Source organism: Bubalus kerabau, chromosome 11, assembly GCF_029407905.1.
Source record: "Bubalus kerabau isolate K-KA32 ecotype Philippines breed swamp buffalo chromosome 11, PCC_UOA_SB_1v2, whole genome shotgun sequence".
NCBI lineage: Eukaryota > Metazoa > Chordata > Mammalia > Artiodactyla > Bovidae > Bubalus > Bubalus kerabau.
The window spans coordinates 50,628,962-50,637,789 of NC_073634.1; positions in this window are offsets into that span (position 1 = coordinate 50,628,962).

Below are 8,828 nucleotides of genomic sequence, written 5' to 3' on the forward strand. Positions count from 1 at the left end.
ACCTCTTGCAGGGCCGCTTGATGTCTTCTCATCGTTCAACAAACATCCACTGAACATCTAGGCAGTGCCAGGCATGGGGGATACAGTCGTGAACAAAAACAGATACTGTATTACCTTCATTTTGTCTCTATTTCCATTACAGTTGTTGTTGTTCAGTCGCTAAGTTGTGTCTGACTCTTTGGGAACTCATAGACTACAGCACGCCAGGCTTCCCTGTCCTTCCATTGTCTCCTGGAGTTTGCTCAAACTCACGTCTACTGAGTAGGTGATGCCATCCAACCATCTCATCCTCTGTCATCCCCTTCTCCTCCTGCCCTCAGTCTTTCCCAGCATCAGGGTCTTTTACAGTACTGGACAATATATTTATTATAGTACTGGACATATTATATTTTGTGAAGTGAGTGATATTAGACACCTCTCTGAGCCTCAGATTCCTCATGTATAAAAGGGGAATGATAACCTCCAACTCACTGTTGTAAGATTAAGCAATAATGTACTGTACAGAACCCATAATGTGCCTGATTTATAACTGATGCTCAAGAAATCAAAACTTTACAGGGTTTCCGCAAATATAGAGTAATTCTTTTGTGCATGAATTTCTAGAACAGCCTATTTTTAAATGCACAACATAAAATACATGGGATAAAAAAGGAAACCAATGATACTGATAGACAGTTACCAAAATACTTTTAAGTACATGTAGTATGCTGTACTCAATATGCCAGCAAATTTGGAAAATAGCTTTGGCCACAGGATTGGAAAAGATCATTCCAGAAGTTTTCATTCCAATCCCAAAGAAAGGTAATGCCAAAGAATGTTCAAACTACCACACAATTGCACTCATCTCACACACTAGCAAAGTAATGCTCAAAATTCTCCAAGCCAGGCTTCAACAGTACATGAACTGTGAACTTCCAGATATTCAAGCTGGATTTATGAAAGGCAGAGAAACCAGACATCAAACTGCGAACATCCGCTGGATCATCCAAAAAGCAGGAGAGCTCCAGAAAAACATCTACTTCTGCTTTATTGACTATGCCAAAGCCTTTGATTGTGTGGATCACAACAAACTGTGGAAAATTGTTAAAGAGATGGAAATACCAGACCACCTGAGCTGCCTCCTGAGAAATCTGTATGCAGGTCAAGAAGCAACAGTTAGAACTGGACATGGAACAATAGACTGGTTCCAAATCGGGAAAGGAGTACGTCAAGGCTGTGTTTTGTCACCCTGCTTTTTTAACTTATATGCAGAGTACATCATGAGAAATGCCAGACTGGACAAAGCACAAGCTGGAATCAAGATTTCTGGGAGAATTCCCCAAACTCCTTTCCTTGGGTCCAATCCATAACAGGAAGCATCGCTTTGCAAAGTGAGAGAGACTCAAGAGTTATCAAGCTTTTATTTAATTAGCTGTGTGACCTTAGTTAAGTCAATTCTCCTCTCTGAACCTGTTCATTTATCTGTAAAAAGCAAGGTTTGGGGAGAAGATGTTTGTCAAACAGGTCTCCAGACCTGCATTCTTTTGAAATTTTATTTATTTTTTAATTAAAGTATTGTTGATTTACCAATATTATATTAGTTTCATGTATACAGTATAGTAGGGGCTCCCCATGTGGCTCGGTGGTAAGGAATCTGCCTGCCCATGTAGGAGACACCAGAGACACAGGTTTGATTCCTGGGTTGGGAAGATCCTCCAGATGAGGAAATGGCACTCAATCCAGTATTCTTGCCTGGAAAATCCCAAGCACAGAGGAGCCTGGCAGGCTACAGTCCATAAGGTCACAAAATGTCAGACGTGACTAAACATGCATGTATTCAGTTCAGTTCAGTCGCTCAGTCGTGTCCGACTCTTTGTGACCCCATGAATCGCAGCACGCCAGGCCTCCTTGTCCATCACCAACTTCACTCAAACTCACGTCCACTGAGTCTGTAATACCATACAGCCATCTCTTCCTCTGTCGTCCCCTTCTCCTCCTGCCTCCAATCCCTCCCAGCATCAGAGTCTTTTCCAATGAGTCAACTCTTCACATGAGGTGGCTAAAGTACTGGAGTTTCAACATGCATGCATACAGCATAGTAATTCAGTATTTTTACAGACTATATGCCATTAAAAGTTATTATAAGATAATGACTGTAACTCCCTGTGCCTTACAATTTATCCTCATTGTGTATGTTTTATACATAGTCGTTTGCATCTCTTAATCCATACCCCTAATTCCCCCTCTGCCTCCCCATTCCCCTGTGGTGACCACTCGCTTCTTCTCCATGTCTGTGATTCTGTTTCTGTTTTGCATATACATTCATTTGTATCCGTGTTTAGATTTCACATGTAAGTAACATCAAAGAGTAAATATTCTTGCCGTTTAAGAATTCTTGATCAGTAGTATATTTGTGTGTGTGATGATTTCATTTGATAATTTTTTAAAGGCATTTTCTGCACCATCTGTCCGGCCCCCTTAAAAGTAAGTCAACACATAATTTTACAGTCTGCATTTGTACCTGTATTTACAATTGCAAGCAACAATATCACCTCAATTATCACAAACCAGCAAGAAGAGGCAAACAGAAGTAAAGATTATATAACATCACAATGGACTGTGCTTGGGATGTGTCCCCACGTGTAATATACGAAAAGTGATGGAGGAGGAAGTTATTCCACCGAAAAAGGGAGGTAAATACACTAAACGAACCACAACAATCACGTCTAAGGAGTGCAGCGCCCCGTCACAGGACACCAGAGATTTGAGTGCAGTACATGAGCGAGCGATCACATACATCAATGGGATTACTTTGAATTTTATTGATTTTGTTTGTGGATTTGTTCTTGTTTAATTGGAATGTTTATTCCTGTTTCTCGTTGTATGCGCATTATCAGTATAATAGGTTCATAGGTAGTTTTACCTTTGTATATGTTTTAGTAGCATGATCACAAAAGAAAAACTATGTAAGACAATATTGGAAATATATGTGATACACACAAACACAAACACATTATATACATATTTAACTTTTAAAAGAGGGAGCTCCAAATATTAAATTTGAGAAGCAATGAGCTAAAAATAAAAATCTCTGGGGCCCATCACACCCTCTGACCTTCAGGGACACTAATTTCTAGAGAACAAAGTCAGACCTGCATGCCTGTGGGGTGCGGGGGTGGGGCTGGGGCTGGGTGGGGAGATGTCAGTCATCTTTGGAAGGAGAGAGACTTTGGGTGTGTTCTGCTGCCCTCTGCTGGCCATGTGAATACTCGGCTGGACTCATTCCAGACTTGGAGAATTTGGAGGGCTCTTTTGGCTCAGACAGTAAATCTGAGCCAAAAGAGCCAAAATCTGTCTACAATGCGGGAGACCTAGGTTCGACCCCTGGGTCGGGAAGAGCCCCTGGAGAAGGAAATGGCAATCCACTCCAGTCCTGTTGCCTGGAAAATCCCATGGACAGACGAGCCTGGTAGGCTACAGTCCACGGGGTCGCAAAGAGTCGGACACGACTGAACGACTTCACTTTCACTTTCCTTTGGTTCAGAGATGGCGAAGGACAGGGAAACCTGGCGTGCTGCAGTCCATGAGGTCGCAAAGAGTTGGACGCGACTTAGCAACTGAACAACAAATTGGTCCAGAGGTTGAGGGGGACAGGGGAAGGGGGCGAGAATGCATCTCGAAAGGACCTGCATTTTCAGGAGCGTTGCCCAGAGCTGGGTCTTGACTGTTCTGAACGCTCAAGACCTAAATTGCGTGGGTTTTACAAGTTAGCGCTGTCCCTGCCTCGGGATGAGGTCTGGCTCAGGGATGGTGGAAGACTGTGATCCTGGCGACTGAGGACACCGAGGGGAGGCTGGAGAGCTGGCGCTCAGTATGTCCCCCTAGCGGCCAAATCAAGGAGACTCCAGGGGCTTCACCCTGACCGGACCACCCAGAGCCCGGCCTCAGTTCTTGGCTCTGTACACTCTACAGGACCTTGGCCTTGGTGACTTAGGGTCTGCGCATTCATTCAGTGGGAAGGAGGTCCCCTCCCCGAGGAGCAAGTACACAGATTCTTTTGCTACAACAGGAGGTCCCTCACCTTCTTGTAATAGATCTCTGTGATGGCTGAGGCTTCCCAAGCGGTGCAGTGGTAAAGATCTGCCTGCCAAAGCAGGAGACGCAAGAGATGCAGGTTCAATCCCTGGATTGGGAAGACCCCCTAGAGTAGGAAATGGCAACCCGCTCCATTATTCTTGCCTGGGAAATTCTATGGACAGAGGAGCCTGGTGGGCTACAGTCCATGGGGTTGCAAAGAGTCGGACATGACTGAACAGGCAGGTACTTTGATAGCTAAACCATTGAGGAGAAGGAGATAGTCCTGAGTCTAGGAGCATCAGACCCTTGGAGACCCAGCCCAGCCTTCTTCACCCCACCCCACCCTCTCCAGTTTTATCATCTTTCCTCCTCTGGGCCCTGCAGCGCCCCCTGTATGTTCTGTTCTATACACTGAGTATGAAGCTCTTTTCAGGGAAGGCTAGGAGTGGAGGCCAGGTCCTGGCTTATGGGGTACTTGACAGCAGCCCTTAAAGAATGTTTTAGTAATTGGGGAGCAGGCCCTAAACCAGTCGCCATGACACAGGTCAGGGCAGGTGGAGAAGGAGAAGGCTGCAGGAGGACACCTGGTCTCCTGCCCTGGAGAACCAGTAACCAGACCTCATAGCCTTGGGACAGCCCCTGGGGGCTCCCACAAACTTTACGTTTCTCCATAAGTTGACCCCCGCCCCATCTTTTCCTACCTTTTCTCTCTCCGCAGCACTTGTTAGGAAGCCAGCACGCTGGCCCTCAGCATTTGCCCAGCAGGCACCTGGGAGATGCCCAGGTTGTGGAATGTTATTCATTTATCAACCGATGGGTAGGGCCTAAAAAGGAATTCTGGGGAAGATGCTTTCTTGGGCAAAGGCCATGAGCAGGACAGAGAAGGGGGCCCTCTCCTCTTTCCAGGAAGCCAGTTGTCCAGCCTTTCCTGTGATGCTCACCCTTTGTTTATTTGGGGACACAGAAAACTCAGCAAAAGCTCCCTGACTTCATCCATCTGAGTCTTTCCAGTGGGAACCACTAGGCTGGGCCTCCTGGCCAGCGGCTGACAATCCCACCAAATGATTCTCACTTCCCTCTAGTCCCACGACCACAGCCACTCCACTCAGCAGACACCAGCTCCAGGGATCCCCAGGAGGAACTCAGCTCCAAGCTGGAGCCTGAGCCAGAGGACAGCTCCCTGCAAAGACGCTGGTTCTGTGCACCACCACCCCCACCCCCTCCAGATGGCCCTTCTGCTAGTGATGTGCTTTCTTCTCTGCTCCTCCGCCCTCAGACATGGCCCTCACCCCATCTAGCCCGTAGGGTCTGATCTGAAGAGAACATGGGAGCCATCGGGCCCAGAGCTCCTCTCCTCATCTACCTCTGAGGTTACGCTCACAAACCCTGCACTCAGCCTCACATCCTTCCTCCAGGACTCACTGACTGGGTGGCCTTAGGCAAATTACTTAACCTCTCTGAGCTTCATTTCCTCATCTCTAGAATGGAGCCCATAGTGGTACTTTCTCATTCAGTCCTTGTCAGCACTGAAGAGGCCAGTGTCTGGAACATGCTTTACAAGAGGCTGAGCCCACCATGAAATTAAAAGATGCTTGCTCCTTGGAAGGAAAGTTATGACAAACCTAGACAGCGTATTAAAAAGCAGAGATATCACTTTGCCAGCAAAGGTCCATATAGTCAAAGCTATGGTTTTTCCAGTGGTGAAAGTTGGATGTGAGAGTTGGATCATGAAGGCTGAGCACTGAAGAATTGATGCTTTCAAACTGTGGTGTTGGAGAAGACTCTTGAGGGTCCCTTGTACTGCAAGGAGATCAAACCAGTCAATCCTAAAGGAAATCAACCCGGAATATTCATTGGAAGGACAGATGCTAAAGCAGAAGCTCTAATATTCTGGCCACCTGATGTGAAGAGCTGACTCATAGGGAAAGACCTGATGCTGGGAAAGACTGAAGGCAAAAGGAGAAGGGGATGATAAAGGATGAGATGGTTAGATAGCATCATTGACTCAATGGACATGAATTTGAGCAAGCTCCAGTAGAGAGTGGAGGACAGAGGAGACTGGAGGGCTACAGTTCATGGGGTCTCAAAGAGTTGGACATGACTTAGCAACTGAACAACAACAGCCCATTATGAGTGCTCAAGAAAGGGTATCATCCCAATTATCTTCATCAATGCAAATTAACAAGACTTGTTAATGGCCCAGAAGAGCCCCTACTGACATTCAGTCTCCCACTGACCCTTGCAGAGATTCTCCCAGGCACGCTGATCAAGCCAGAACAACTCTAACACTGCACCCAGAGCTTGCCAACTCCATGGGGCCACGAGGGAAATTTATTCTTCAGGAAGAGGCAAGAGAAGACAAATTCGGGAAGCAACTAGAAAAAAACACAAGACAGCTTTGAAGTACTAAATTGTTCAGTGCAGACTAAATTAATAAGAAGAAGCATTTGTATGGCATTTTAACATTTACCTAGCTATTGGAAATGCATGATCTTATGTAATTCTCAAAATAAACCAGCATGGTAAGTGTTATAATTAGTAGATGAGAAAACTGAGGTTCGGGGAGACGGAACGGCCTGTGTGTAGTCACACTGCCAGTTAGTGGATAACTCAGAAAGACAACTTCATCCTGCTTCTAACTTCTTTCGTACCGGGATCCTTGCTTTTGCCATTGAGGGGGATGCATTGTATGTAAGTATGATTAGGTATATGTAGGTATTTGTCTAAGTAAGTATGATAAGGTATATGTAGGTATTTGTCTCGGAGAAGGCAATGGTACCCCACTCCAGTGCTCTTGCCTGGAGAATCCCATGGGCAGAGGAGCCTGGTAGGCTGCAGTCCATGGGATCGCGAAGAGTCGGGCACGACTGAGCGACTTCACTTTCACTTTTCACTTTCATGCATTGGAGAAGGAAATGGCAACCCACTCCAGTGTTCTTGCCTGGAGAATCCCAGGGACGGGGGAGCCTGGTGGGCTGCCGTCTATGGGGTCGCACAGAGTCGGACACAACTGAAGCGACTTAGCAGCAGCCGCAGGTATTTGTCTGTACGTGTGTCTGTGTGCCTTTGTTTGTTCACAAGGGTAGATGTTTCTTCTGACCTCATCTCACTCCTATCCTTTTCTCCAATCAGCCCCAGAAGATGGCCAGAATATCCTGAAGTTCATGTTTCATGCTATTTGTGCAGTGTCCAGTGGCTTTATTCTGGGTCCCCTTTCATAGATATATGGTGGCCTCTCACTGCTGGACAGGTCTCCAGACCATCCAGAAGGTGAGGGGTTTTGTGACCCCATGAAGTGACTGAGCATGCATGCACGCCTTACTTAGGGCTTCCTGGGTGGCTCAGAGGTAAAGAATCCACCTGCCCATGCAGGAGATGCAGGTTTAATCCCTGGCTCAGGCAGATCCCCTGGAGGAGGGCATGGCAACTGACTCCAGTGTTCTTACTTGGAGAATCTCATGGACAGAGGAGCCTAGCAGGCTACAGCCCACAGGGTTGCACAGAATCAGACATGACTGAAGCAACTTGGCACACACACGTGACCCCCAACACTGCCTTGAGGGCCTCAGAAATATGGCATCAGAGAATAAGGAACCACTGTTTCTGGCCTCACGCAGCAGGTCCTGGGTGCCGGGGTGGGGGTGGGGTGGGGGGTGCTGCAGGCAGAGACGTGGGAAGCAGGTTTGCAGAAGCCTGTAATAGGCCTCCTGGAACAGCACAGCTGTGCTGCTCCCATGTAAGGGAGGGCGGAGGAGGACCCAGCAGAAGGGCCATGATCTGGGGCAGGATGGAGAATGGCAGACCAGAGCAGAATGTGACCAGATCCTTATGACCTGGGGAGATGAAAAATGCACGCTGAACTTGAAGTCACATGGGGCTCAAGTCCCACCCCTCTGCTTCCTCTTGGTGCCATCCTGACAAGTTACTTCAGCTCTAAAACCTAGTTGATAGTAACAATCATTTCACAACTTGCCATCAGGATTAAATTAGTTGCTTTGATGAAATATCACCTGGTGTACAGTAGGTCCTTTCAGGGCTGCACTATGACTTTGGTGGGCCCCAGGCACTTTTGCTTTCAGTGGGCAAAAATATTAAAAAATTTTTGTGCTACTGTGTGTTGGTATAAACACGAATACAACCCAAGCCAGATTATATTCGTTTCCTTTTGTGTGCTGTGCTTAGTCGCTCAGTCATGTCCAACTCTTTGTGACTGCCATGGACTGTAGCCCTCCAGGTTCCTCTGTCTATGGGGATTCTCCAGGCAAGAATACTGGAGTGGGCTGCCATGCTCTCCTCAGCTTTTAAAAGAAATTAAAATATCTCCATGGACCTCTAAAATATCTCATGTCCCCAAAGTATCAGGCCTGTCATGCCTGATGGATAAATGGGTTCAAGAGGCTCCATCACGTTTGCTCTTAAAGTGTCTCAGAAGCTGTGAAGTCCTGTGGCTGTAAGGGTCATGGTCATTCTTTTAGGAGGTTCCCCGTCCGCCTGTGTGTCCAGCATTCCTGCTCTCTCTGCACTGAGTGTCCTGCTTCAGTGTCAAGTTTTTCAGTAAGAGGGTGCCCTCTGGCCTCTCCCTTCAAGCCCCTGGACACCACGGAGATGCAGGCCTAGAAGTTCTGATGTGGGGTGGCAGGCAGAGATCAGCCTGGGCGACCAGAAGCTCCTGTAGATCTCAGGGCGAAGGCAGGCAGCTTTTCAGCTTTTAGTTTTATATTGGATTATAGCTGACTAACGATGTTGTGATAGTTTCAGGTGGACAGCAAAGG